At 43.8% G+C, this 13,972-nt stretch overlaps 1 long non-coding RNA gene across 1 annotated transcript in view; it reads right to left on the bottom strand.

The window, feature by feature from the left end:
- LOC121233858 overlaps positions 1 to 13,943 on the bottom strand; it is a 28,441-nt gene extending 14,498 nt beyond the window's left edge. Inside the window, exons 1-2 of the long non-coding RNA XR_005934142.1 lie at positions 12,264 to 13,943; positions 11,658 to 11,767 (exon numbers count right to left, since the gene is read on the bottom strand). This is a non-coding gene — a long non-coding RNA (uncharacterized LOC121233858). The remainder of the gene's footprint in view (positions 1 to 11,657; positions 11,768 to 12,263) is intronic.
- Between the last annotated feature and the right edge of the window lie 29 nt (positions 13,944 to 13,972).

The following is a 13,972-nucleotide window of genomic DNA, read 5'->3' as shown; positions in this document are numbered from 1 at the left end:
CCCGCGCTGAGCTTGAACCAGCCGGTGCTTTTTCATCGGCACTGACAAGACAGATATTCCAGTGATTTCAGTGAACAAAGAGGGCCCTCTCTGGGCTGCCGTATGCTGCCATGTGTTTCCCTGCTGTCAATGATTATCCATGGGATTCCCAATAAGGACCTACAGTCGCTGGCAACATCTGCTGCAGGGTTTCTCAAGGGGCTGAGGATGGGCTGTTTTTAGCCTTTTGTTTATTTGGACAAGTTCGTTGCTTGCCAGAAGTGCTCCCCCCACTGCATACACATACACACCCCCACATGCCCTTTCGAGCCAGAGCAGGGCACCTTCCATCCCACACAGGCTGCTTTGTAAGGCCCAGCTCTGCAGGAGGCCATTCGTCCCTTCTCCCTGGAGCCAGCTGCTAAAAGCAATGCTGAGATCAGACAAAAGATTTCACCCATCAGTTGGGCTGGGGAACACAGGGATTGCTGTCCCGAATCAGACCGTTGGCCTGATAAACCCAGCATCCTGCTTCTGGCAGTAACCACCCGCCCTCGATGCGTTAGAGGAATGCAATTTCCCCTTCCACAGATGCATCTAGCCAGCCATGCAAGGCCTGCTGTGGTGCACGGATAAAGGTTTCCTTTCCATACAGCCAACAAAACAGGAAAGACTGAGCTCCTGCTGTCCAGTTGTGTCCCAAAAGTTCCAAATACTGGTTTCAGATGGAGCCAAGGTAATGTGCTCAGAGCCGAGTGAGCTCTTGAGCTTCCACATGTACCAAAGAGGGCAAAGACCCAAATTCAAAGATGTTGCAGGATGTTGGAAAAGCCCCAGATCTGGGATCTGCTCAAGAGCTGGATACAGGCATCATACAGGATCTGTTCTCTATTGAATAGTGTGGACACTATTATCACTTAAAGGCACTTTATAGGCAGGATGCTGTAAGTGTGCTGGACTGCCAGCCCTGTTTATCAGTCCATTACAGGATCCAGTTCTCCTTTCACATATAGTAGTGTAGGACAAGGCTCAGACAGAAATCAATGAGAGCACACAAGACCAAGTCTGGCTAAAGGAGATGATTCATATAGGAGAAATGACTATCGCCCTGCTTTTCTTCCTCCTGTATGTTTTTACTCTGCTCCAAAGCTCTGTCTGGTGCACTTAGCTTTTCACTTCACTACTACAGTTACTAGCAAAGAAATTCGTTAAATGGCAAAGGAGAAAACACAGCTCCATGAGATTTTGTTTCCTCGGACAACTAAAGAAAACTCAAAGAGTCAGTTCACGGGTCTTCAGGGAACTCAAGAGCACTGTTTCCCTCTCACCTGTTTGCCAATTTAAAGTGGGTCCACTCACATTCACAACTAAATCCTTCCAATTCAGAGGTTTAGTTCATTTGCCCCTAGAACAGCCTATTTTGGAGATCTGGGCATATCTTGAGGTACTGAAGATAAATTCCAAACATCTCCAACTCATTGAACAAACACGTGCAGTATTTATGCAGTAATGCATAATTAGGGAGCAATGCTTTGTCCAGCACTCAATATGAGAAGGCTGGCTGCATTTAGATATATTCCAGGAGTATTTTGCAGCTCTAAGTCTTATCACATTGGGTGGGACCTTAACTAATATCAACAGTTAACTGGGGCTAAGCAACCAACAGATGGATACAAAATCTGACCTCTAAGGAACACTCACATGCTGCAGGCTTTGGTGCTGCCAGCTCATCACCAACAGACTTCCCAGTCACTCCTAGTGACTTCTGCAGCAGTGCAGGGCACGCTCCACGGTTGTCAAGTTGACACAGCAGTTACGAGTGAAACGAAGGTCAGCAGAGACGTCAGGAGAAAGGAAGCCTTGTTACGGGGTTGAGTTTGGTCCCAGGAGGGAGCTGCAGTTGCTCTCCCAGGCATTATGAAATCAGCAAAAAGAGAGATTCAGCCTGATCATAAGAAAAGAATGTCTCTGATTTCCCCCTCCTCAGCAGTGATACGCCACCCCACACAACAGAGAGGAAGGATGAGTAAAGTGAGCTCACAGCCCAGGCACCCAACAAAGACAATTGGTCCAGACCAAGAGAGCAACCCCAGGTCTGATCACATTGTTCAGGATTATGGATTCTCGCTCTGACTCTGCACTGGAAACAACGCTAGCTTGTATTCAGGGTGGCCATTCAGAGCTCATGTTCTGCTGCGGCTATTGTTCTACGTGACAAACACAAAGCCTACGGTAAGTGAAATTACATGTTGGGCTTATTTTTAAAAGCATTAACATTTAGGGAAAACTAGGAACTTGTACCACTTTGGGCTAAATCTGAACAACAGAGAAAATAAATCAGAACAGGCTTCATGCACATACTTTTCTATGAAGAAAGTTGTTTACAATGCATATTACCCTCCAGAAAAAATCTGGGATAAACAAAGTTGAACTCTTATTCTTCTCTGTCCTTCTTCCTGTGAAAAAGTCTTTTCAAGAGAGAACTAGCCCACCATCTACTCACCCCATAAGCCCTGTTTAACTCCTTGTGAATATCAGTGCAGACATTGTGGAGGACAGTCTTCTCACCCTGCGCACCACTAAGCTGTGCTAGTGTTTCCAAACACTCCTTCCCTTGCTTCACTAGACAAAATACACCTTTCTCCAAAGACAGCAGAACAGCTTGCCTATATGCCAGCTACAGATCTCTTCTGGCAGGCACCAAGCACCAGCAACTCCAGCAGAAAGCAGGAGATTAAATCATTAGTTTGCAGAAAGTGCTTAGCACATTTAAAAACTAGGACTTCTCTTCCCTGTATCTGAATGCTTGTACCCAAGATCTTATGAGAACAACATTGTCACCTGTTGGATCATTAGTCAGATACATCCAATATTCTGTCTAGGATGATGACCAGTTCCTTTCCTACATTAGCACACATTGTCATGTTACACAAAGAGGTGCGCTTTAAAGAATGAAAAGTATTGCACTGATTTTTGAACATGCAGAACTTACTTTAAAAAGTCACACTCCTCCTGATATGTAGTGAACCTAGCACTTTTCAATCTCCATATGACCTTCTTTTTCCTGCAAACCTAGAGCCAGTCTGTGAGCTTGTTGACCATGGCAGAGCTTTTATGCCCAACAAATAGCAGAGCTTTCTACCCAGTGACCAAACACTGAAGACACAAACTGTCTCCTTGGACACAAACACCCAACCACACACATATGTCTTGCTCACTCCTGCAGCCAAGACTCACTTTGAAGTCCTCATGACTCAAAGCAGGGCAAAATGGAGCCTCTCTTGGTCCAGGCTTAGCCTCCAGTTGCACAAGCATTCTTTTCAGTAGAAGCACTGGCTTAAGCAGGTCCCATATTTCCGCCCCTTGTCGCCCTTTCACTGTCTCTACAACTTGCTTCTGCAGCTGAAATATGGATTAGGGAACTGACCTGAAATAAAAATAACCTAACAGAAAGAAAAACAAAAAAAGGGGGGGATTTTGTTCTGTTTTCTTTTTTAATTGAGGTAATTCCCTAGCTGGGCCATCACACAGCCATGCAAAAGGTACAACAGGATGAGAGAGGGGAACAGGACATGCACAGAACGATCAGCCACAGCAAGGAGAAAGTGACTGTGTTCTGGAAGTGCACTGCTGCTGAAAAGAAATACTTGTGAAACAAAATCCTTCACTGTGCTAAGCCTGCCCCAGTTTGGAGCTATTTGTTTTGCACTGGAGACTTGAGAGCCTGTCCACTTCTGACTGAGAGCCTTCCATAAAGCGAAATCCCCACGTGGCTGCCCATTAGCTCGAACGGATCATTGTACTGCAATACTGCCATATTCTTGGGTCCGTCTCTAACTACTTTGAATAAAAACAACCAGAAAGTCTCAATTGAAGAAATAACTTCATTGACAGAAGAAGAAAAGCATAAACCTGTTAATGTAACTATTGCTATTAATAATCTTTAAACACCCAGGCTGAAACTTGGGTAAGGCCCACAGGAAGGCAAGAGGCAAGCTCCAGGTCCTTGTGGTTCACGAGAATTTCCTGTCTTGTCAGCGCGTGTTTCCTCTGCTTCGGGGAGGGATGGCATCCAAGGCAAACGGCATTCCTTTTACTCACCAGCCACGGCATCATCCGAAGGAAGGGGTGGCCGAGTAGCTGTAACACTGACAGATGGTGATTTAGAAATTGAACTGCTGGGAGACCCAAGCCAAATCAGATATGGGGCCTCAGGGATACCAGTGGTAACTCCAGTAAGGATGTGCAGCTATTACTCAGATTAATTCTGACTGCTGCTTTCCTAAGGAAGCTGTATCCAGCAGGGCGAGGAGCATTTCTGCACCCCCAGAGACAACCAATTGCACGTACTAACTAAGCTGATCATTCCCCACCTGCCTCTTTGCAGCTGCCTCTCGGAGTGCTGCAGTGGAGCCACAGCATTCAGAGCACGGAAGCCTGCGGGGATTACACGTTACTGCTGGGGAGCAGGGGGGAGCCTGTGAAATTGGCCAAGCTAAATGGCAGGATCCCAGCGGAAGGGAGTCCCATGATCCCTCTGTTTTCATAGTCCAGTGAGAAAACACTCCCCATCATGTTCCTTTTCATCAGCAGACAAACTTTTGGAAATCAGATCCTTTTCAATTAGATGCCCACACGTGGATTTAGGAATCTGGGCAATCAGGTTTGTAAATGTTTAGGGCAGGATTTTTCAAAAGCATTTGAAGCACATGCTTGTGAAAATCTGTCCTCTAGCAGTAAAGACCTCAAGGTGCTGTGGAAATGTTCTTTAATTAGTGCATGCAATTTGTGAGGTTGAATTATTTCGTTAGCCCCATTTTATAGATGGGAAAGCCACGGTACAAATGAGGCAGCATGTTTCCCAAGGCTACATAGCGTGCTAGCGCCCAAGCCAGAAACAGACCCTACTGCTTCTGACTCCCAGTTTCTTGCTCTAATTACCAGAAAATTCCTCTCCTCTATGGCACAGCCAACTGGTTCCAATAATAAATCCAAGCTGTTGCAAAGATCAAGTCCATTTTTTCACTGCTTAACCCAAAAAACCATTTAATTTTCAAAACACAGGTTTGGCTTTTCACCAGAGAAAGGATTTGTTTTTCATTATTCATCTGGTTTTTGTTTTTTTCTCTCTCTTTTTAAAAGCCAAACATTCAATAAGTCTGTTCAATATAGAGTTCCTAGGCTAGGAGCACTGCAACTATCATTACCCTATAAATCTTCATTATTCTTACTATAAATACACTTCTGTATTTTTCATTTTGTTATTTTTATGACTAAATGTGGCACCTTTAGCAAACCTCAAAATGCTTTCCAAAATTAAGAACTTTGAATCAAATCTTGTAGTCCTTACTTCTGAGAAGCAACGCTTTTTAAAAAAATGTAACATTCCTTGGTATATGTCCAAAGCAATAACATTAACCTATGGCTTTTCAACACTACTTTAATTATGCCAGTGTTTATGGTGGTAAAGATAATACTGCCTTACTCAGACACAGTCAGATTCTTACAATGGTACCTTATGTTACCTATTCCTGTATGCGAATAAGCTAAATCAGGATAAAATATATATATTTTTAAACTGTACCCACTCTAGGTATGTCAGAACAAAAGATTTGTGAAGAAGCTTTAATGTTAGTAGGTACTTCTCCGAGCATGTACAGTAATCACTGCTGGGCTAAAAAGAAGATACATGCACAAAAGAATGACATTTGTCCTTTTTTAAAAGTAGCAGAATATTATTTCTAGCTTTGCTTTTTTATTTATTTGTTTTCCTAACCCAGAAATTCAGATTCTGTGGAGCCTGAAAGATTCTCAGAGAAGTAGAAAGTAAGTGAAAATAGTTTTATCACAGAGTTTATGAGTGTAAAGACTGATCTGTTGAAAGGAGAAGCAAATGTTAATTAGATCCTTAAACTCTGTTTCTCATCCCCCATTTGGCACAAATGAGTAATTAACATTGTAGAGAAAGGATGCTTTTGTTAAAGAACTAAATCCCACAGACTCTTCCCACCTTGTCCAAGAACCAGTAACTCACTATAAATAGGAGAACAATAGAGTGGTTAAAATGACTGAATCCATCCGCCTTTTATCTCTGCTCTGCCCCCCCGCCCCCAGAACTATATCTGCTCATAAATCAAAGATCGACTCACTGGTCAAACTTCTCAGATGCATCTTGCAATAATACCTGTGATTCTCAAAATGGTGGAAACGATGGACCAAGATTTGCAGTTCTTTATAAAAAGGGCTGTGATTCCACTGTCAGCAGCACCCTGTAGAGTAACATGACCTGCATATTCTCCTTCACCCCGTAAGATGGGGTTGTCCACAGTTAATTTTGCAGTACAACAACAGGAGGCAACAGGGCTTCACCATGGGTAGTGGTAACTTTAAAACTAGATACCTTTATGGGGCTTTTGGTTCTATTTCCTTAGGTCTAGAGCCTTGTGCTGAGCTAACAGGTGTAAGCTCCAAAAGCAATACCACTCAATGGAGAACCAAAGAGCTTTAGGGCTTGCAAGCGGTTCAAAGGCAAGCGAGGAGATCAAAGTTGTTCAGCATGTTCCAGCTGCAGCGGTGGTGGCACCGTTAGCCTCTCTGCCACACAAAAGAAGGAAATTAATAATTTTTTCCTGGATGCTTGTGATATAGACACTAGCTCTCTTTCATCAAAGCCAAAGAATACCTGGAAAACCGCGTCAGAGGATTTTAAATTAACTCAATTTATCTTCAGTATGGAGAACACTAAAATAGGAGAAACTGGCTGGGCTGAAATTTAAAAATCAATAAACCACACAAAACTTTTGCTGCAAGACTCAAAGCCTATGAAAACCCTCACCTATTGAGCTTTTAGGCTGAAAAAGAGGGAACGTCCACCTTCCTTTAAGTTTGTCAGCTTTCACTAAAACAAGAGCAAGCTCAAGAAAAATTTTCTCATTGCATTTCTGTCCCAGTACCAAGACTTGCTGAAAACCTTGCAAACAGAAATAAGTAAACTACAGTTTACTTCTGGAACCATGCTACTCCAAGCCAAAGAGTTCAGATAGCAAGGCTTTATCCTCTCTCAACTTAGGAGAAAACTCTTCAAGATTCCCAACCTAATTCCCCAATCCATGTTTGTGGGAATCAGAGAAGCAATCTAAATGTTTGATTGATTTCTCTGAAATTTTCAGCAATCAACCATCTCTAAGAAAGAAGCCCTTCATAAACTGTACTGTTGGCAACCAAGAAAAGATACAAGTGGCTACAGGCTCTCTGCTCAATGAAATAATCAGTTCAGTTGGCCTCTGGAGCAGAACGTTCCCCCCCCCGACCCCAAAATGGGTACTGCTCCATCAAATCCAGAGAATTTCAGGCATTTATAGCATTTACTACACCCAGATACCCTCAGATCAGCCTTACAGATTTAATATACCCTGCACTATGCAAAAACACAGGGATCCCATCCTGGAAGAGGTGTGAAAATCATCTTATCTCCCCTCCCCTCCCTCATTCATTAGAACTGTTTTTTTTAAATATAAGGTTTAGATCCTTAGAAAATTCCCTTGAGATCATCTACCTAGTAATTGTAACTGTGATGGTCTCATTCACAAAAACGGGCAGTTTTTGGTTTATTCTGATTTATTCTGCATAGTTGGTTCCAGTGCTACATTGTAAACTTGAAAAATTACTGGAGTCAATGGGAGATTTGCGCATGGCATCCACATTTCTGCAAGCCAGCTCCCTGTATGCGAATGTACCTCTCCCACCCATTCAAATTTGCTGCTCCTCCATGTCACTGAATCTTGTTCCAAGCACAGAGGAACAGCAATCTTTCCCACCCCCAAAGAAATGATCCAGTCCCCCCACATGCATTATGAAGTATATGTATACCATATTCAGGGGGTTCTCTGATGTACTTATAAAAACCACACAAAAATTCCTATATGAAGCCTACTGCCTAATAAGAAGAAATCTCCAAAAACCACATTGAAATGTACTTTGCTGGAAGTTAAGCAGCCTTCTCATCCTGCCTGCAGCAGAGTTTAGAGGAGAACAGATTCAGCCCTCTTACCTTTCACTCATTGGAAGACTGTCCTTAGCAAACCCTACCCTTCATCTTTGATTTCTGGATTAAATAAATCCAGTTCCTTCAGCTTCCTCCCTAGGTCCAGAGTTTAGACCTCTGGTTGTTCTTCTTGCTCTCCTTTGGTCTCCAGTGTGTTCTTCTCTTCCTTAGTGCTCAAAGCTGGGAGCACCAATGCCTACCAGAGTGGCATGATTAATTACACCCATATCTCACGTGACTTTCCTGCTAATACATGCCAGAATAAAATTAGTCTTTTTTTACAGGTCACCAACAGTTGAATCATATTCAGCTTGTGGTCCACTCAAACCTCCACATCCTTCCCTGCTATGCCACTACTGAGCTATTTCCCACCCTTTATTTATAAACCCACTCCGGTTTTCCTTTCTGTCGGAAGAGTTGTCTAAGAGAACCTGATACACCTTTTCTGGACTTGTAGGAAGAAATGTACCAACAGTAAATGCTAATTCAACTGCAGAAGCTCCTGGAGAGACAGAAAAGACAAGTGAGCCCTGACAGTTACCCAAGAAGCCTCCTTGTTGGTTCTCCAGAAGCATCTGAACAATGATACGATTTGTAACTGTTCCAGAAATCAACCCATGAGTCCCTCACATGTCACTACTACATGAATGTTATTTTTCTGATCAATGACCATTTGGGGGGGGGTGGGAGGGGGCTGCGCAAAAGACATTTCCAGCAATCTCCAATTGCTGTTACGTTTTCAGTTTAGTTTTCAGGCTGCAGGTACCAGACAGCACGGAGTAGAGCCAGATATCACATAACTGGGACCAAATCACCACATGCTTCTGCTCTTCCACCCAATGCCCAGCTTTGCCACTGCTTCATGATGTGAGTGTGACACTCCATGCAATTCCAGATTTTAACTTACAGCAACAGAGTGCAAAAGACACATGCTCAATGAAGATTAAACTGAACACTTCGCACACTGCTTGGAGCTTGGTAAGACTGAAACCCATAGAAAGTGCTGTTATCTGCATTTTACAGAAGGGATTAAAACAAATGAACCCTGATTTAGTCCCTTAACTCCAGGCACCTGCTTGAAGTGCTTCAATTAGAAGTGAAGAGTGGATCTTCTCCCACGCATGCTGCAGTGCTCCACGTACACATAGATGTATCCAGCTGCATGCTGTGGAGTGCAGCAGAGAATTGTGCAAGCTGCTGCAGTGATGACTGGTCAACTGGCACTGCCACCTTCCAGCCATGCTGTATCCAAGATGAACACTCTGATGAGTCCATCACCTGTCCCCATTAGTGCATGATGCCTATGTCCCACACTGCACAGCCTCTACCTCCTCCCCTCTTTCCCTGCCAGCTGATGCACAGTGCCTTCCCCTGTGCTGGCTCCATTAAACAACACATTTGCAAGACCTACTGGGTTTTCTGTTGCCTTGAAATCAGACGGTAACATTTTAAACAGACTGGGGCTTCTGTTTTCAGCAACATCAGAAGTGTTTGTATTGAGTCATTAGCTGGAGCTTTTGGAGTTACACAGCATGCTCACTGATGGGGTAAAAAAGCCTATTTACTTATTTCACCTTAAAACATCATTGGCATAAGATCCCACAACTGACTGTGGGCTACAAATATCCTCACAGATACCCCATGAGCTACTCTCAATCAAATATCCAAACCCACAATTAAGTCTGTCCCATGGGATCCTTATGGAAGATGTAAACAAACGAGCCGTGCCAGCTAGTAAATTATTACTGTGAACATCCAGGACGCTCTTATTTAACCTATTGACATTTTCACAAATTCTCTGAGGGTGAATTCCCTGTAGTACCAACGAAGAAAATAAGAAACAGAGGAGTTCTTTTTTGACCCCATTCCTGGTAAATTACATCCACAATCCGAGATGGCCCTTGCTGAATCCTGGCTTGGTGAGACACAGCAGTCTATTATTTGATCCCTGTGGGGATAGATGAGGCCTCCAGAGAAATTTCCTCAGAGTAGTGAGTAAGGACATCCCTCAGCAAAGATATGAAGTGGATAAAAACTACAGAGAAACAGGGATCGACTGATGGTGTGGGAATAGGAATGCAAAACCAGCAAGGGGAGCACGTATGCTCATAGAGGGGAAAACTGACAGATCTGGGAATAAATTCCTCTAGCCCTGCTTGCTCGTTGATGTGCGTGGGTATTCTCCATGCTGAACTCTATACGTTTTTGCTCACAGCCATTCAGCTCAGAAGCCACTCAAGCTTGAAAGATATTCCTTTAAAGGAACAGGAATGGAATGTCCCTGTCCTATTCGATCTTGGCTTTGCTGGGGAATCTTACAAAACCCACAGTACCAGAGAAATATGAACACGGGACTATCACGTAAGTGTCTTCACTTTTTCTTAAATACATGGCAAGAGAGAACATCAGGTCTCTACCACTGCACTGTGTTGATATACGACAAACTGGGTTTGGATAAGAAAACTAGCAGGCACGTACGTATCAATAATGAGCTTTTACTACCACTTCCTTCAGAAATACCACTAGTAGCTAGAACTCAGTCAGAAATTATTTTTACTTGCTGTGAGATCAAGATAGGAACAGCAAGTCTTATCAGTAAATAAATAAGAAAGTCAAGTTTACAATAATTTGTAAATATTACATTGAAAAAAAAAATCCCAGCTCTCTATATCCCTTTAAGCTGCGTTATCTTCATCCTATAAAAAAAAGGGTTTTGATCAAATTTTAAGACATACCATTTCATGCAATAATGGAAAACAGATTTCATTGCATATTTTCTCCTGGATTACTTAAATTACTTTCAGAATGTCAGAAGCCATTCCAAGCTCAAAGTTTTGCTTTATGTATCTTTATTTTTTTTAATTTTATTTATTATTTCAATTACCCCCGGCCAAATTCATCCCTGATCTCAGTCCATTGGCTACAGTTGTCTAAGACGGAGGACGGACTTGGCGCCTGCAAGACCAACAATGGGGAAGGCTCTAACACTGTAATGTCCAGTTACTGAAGGCAGAAAAACTATTTCAGTTAGTTTCAAGCTCCAGCTAAAAATAGCAAATTCAAATTAAAATCTCCCAGGCCGGATTCTCATGCTCAAAAGCATTAATTTTAAAAGCTGAGACCACTCAGGGCCTCCTCCCAGGAGGTACTGAATGACCCTTAACTCCAATGAAAGTTACTGAGAGTTGAAAGAGCTCTGAAGCTCACAGGATTGAGCCCTTCAACAGGTTAAGGTCCTAGTGACCAGCTAAGAAACAGATTGCCAGCATTACCCAGTCCTGCGGGGGGGCTCACAGATCAGCCCTCCAGTGGATTCCAGTAAATGACAACTGGAATTTACTCAGCAGTTTTCAGGACCAAGTTCCTAGACCAAGAAATCACTACTGTCCCAGCAGAGGTGACAAGATATACAGATGTTTCATCTGCCAACTACCGACATTCATGCACAGGACAGAGGAATCCCCATGTCTTCCTATTATGAGCTGCTGCCTCTTTGCCAGTTCACAAATTTTTAAGGGGGAATAAACAGTTTTTCAGGTAATAATATTCTTCTGGCAGTGTTTTTGCTCTGTCACAAGGTTAGATGCATAAACAGCAGTCACTTCAGATATAACGCTGAATATAAAATTCTTACCTTCTCCTGGTCCAACACAATCACATGATCCTGGCTTCCTTTTGCATTTTCATTGCCCAACATCCATCTCTATGGATTATCCCAGGAAAAGCAAGTTCTGTATTACTCAGCTGGAAACAAAAATGGAAAGGAGTTATTAAAGATACTGGACTCACTTCATCAAATGACAAAGAACAAACTACTGGCTTTGAGCAGCTGCAAGGTAATAACAGAGAATGAGTGACAGCTTTGTGGGCTCTGCAAAGCAGAGCTTAGTGCTAACCAGTGGATGACTTGCCATGTTGCAAAAAAAAAAAAAAAAAAAAAAAATCCTGAAAGCTGACACCTGAAAGGCAGTCTTTGCAGGGACTCCAGGGGGTAAATTTGCAAGAGACCAGGTTGCCAGTGACACTGAGGCACAAAAAGTGCTACTTGACAACTTAACATCTTTATTCAACAGAGTTATCAGCTGTGGGTCTTGCTAGCTGTCTCGATTTTATGCCAGATTTTGCAATGTTGTAGGGAAGAGCTTGGAAAAATGACCTGAGGGTGCCCTAGGGACTCAAAAATCAGAAAACAAATAAACCAAACTGTAAATATGTTTTTAATCTTATGATTCTTGCACACCCATGATCGCTGAAGAGCTGATATTCTAGAGCAATCAGTACTGGCCATGCTGCAGAATGACGACAGAGATACAGATCCTGCCCAGTATGAAGATGAAGGATTTTCAGTCTCCTGCAGAAATGCAGCAAGGGTCAATGTTCATTGCACTTTTCATCCGCAGGAAAAAGCAGAGTGAATAACTTTTCATTCTACTCCTGGTCAGTTTCACACATTAGTCACTGGAATGAGGATGCTCCGGGGCAAGATTTAAGCAAACATTCACACATTGCTTCAGAAGAAGTTTCAGAGGATTGGCTCCATCGGGCGATGCTGCTCTCAACGCACTATTAACGATGCCCAATTTCACCACCTGAAAACCCCCAGCCAACAACCGGCGGCCTTGTGCTGCCCTCTCACGGGCTGCAAACAGCAGAGCAGCAACACCTCTGCTCGCCGAGACCCAGCAGCCACAGAGGGAATAAATAGTACGGAGGGTTTGGAGTGTCCCTGTCATCATCAGCTGGATTTATAGCATGCTGCAGTGACTGCACAACCACAGCCAGTGCTTTAGCAGCTCTGCTCCATGCCTGGTTTTCCATAAGTGGGTACAAGGCTCACAAAGCACAGCTCCCGTGACCAGAACTGCAGTGTTGGGCGATGCCAAAATACCAGCCAGCTCACAAGCACGCAGCCCTCGGTGCTCCGGGTCCACTCATCTCTGCTCCATCATAACTAGTGGTCTCATTTGCTCCAGGAAGTGCCACCCTTGCTGTCGAAGGCCTGGGGGAGTAAACAGGAGAAGAGGGAGGATTACACGGTACCCAATCCAACCCCACGTGCTGGGCTGACGACCCCAAAGATTCAGTCTCCTGCCTACCAAGTGAAAAGGCAGCAGTCTAAACTCAGAGCCGGGGGCAGCCCCAGTTTGGCTGGGATTCAGAGCACAGCTTCAGCCCCGTTGGGTGGAGGGGAGCAGGGATTACAGCCTCTCAGAAACCTCCTCATCCCAGTAAACCACACTGAGCCTTTGGCCTTCTGCTGACATTGCCAACAAGTGCCCAACTTTGTAAACCATGTGCCAGCACCGACAGCAGTGGTCCAAGTCACGCATTCCCAACAAAGAGCTGATAAACTTCTACGCAGCTTATTTCAGCACTTCCAACTCTTGCGAGAAAACCTTGAAGAGGTGACCAAAGTACTTTTAAAACACCACAACAGTAGGAATGCTATCCCTTTGCTACACCAAATTATTTGGGATACACAATGAGTTTCCACAATACTTATGCAGAGCACGGCACAAGCCTCTGTGCTACTATATGAAGCAATTAATTCTTTTCTTCATTTAAAAGCCTCATGTTTTTTTTTTAAGGCAATCCCATGATGCGCGGGGGCCTGGGTTGTCAGCTTGGAGTGCTAAAATGAATACAACCGCACCTCAGAAAACACAAGGATCTGTAATTAGGAAATTTGGGGTTTGTTGTATTTGTCTTCTCACACGTGAAACTTTGGAGTACGCAACAGGCCCCATTTTCTTGCCCCATTAAAGGGGCTGGAAACTCACTGTCCCTTTTCAGAAAGCCGAGATCCTCGGGCATGAGGTGACTCCAGGAACAGAGGCACTAAAGGAGACCCCAGCGCTGGCCCCCATGCCCTTCTCCAGGCCAGACAGACGCAGACACAGACCTTCTCCTGGGGTGGACATCTCCTCCCTGCCCTCACCACCCCCTTTC

The sequence above is a fragment of the Aquila chrysaetos genome, chromosome 16, assembly GCF_900496995.4.
Source record: "Aquila chrysaetos chrysaetos chromosome 16, bAquChr1.4, whole genome shotgun sequence".
Lineage (NCBI taxonomy): Eukaryota > Metazoa > Chordata > Aves > Accipitriformes > Accipitridae > Aquila > Aquila chrysaetos.
This window is presented reverse-complemented; position numbering and strand designations above follow the sequence as displayed.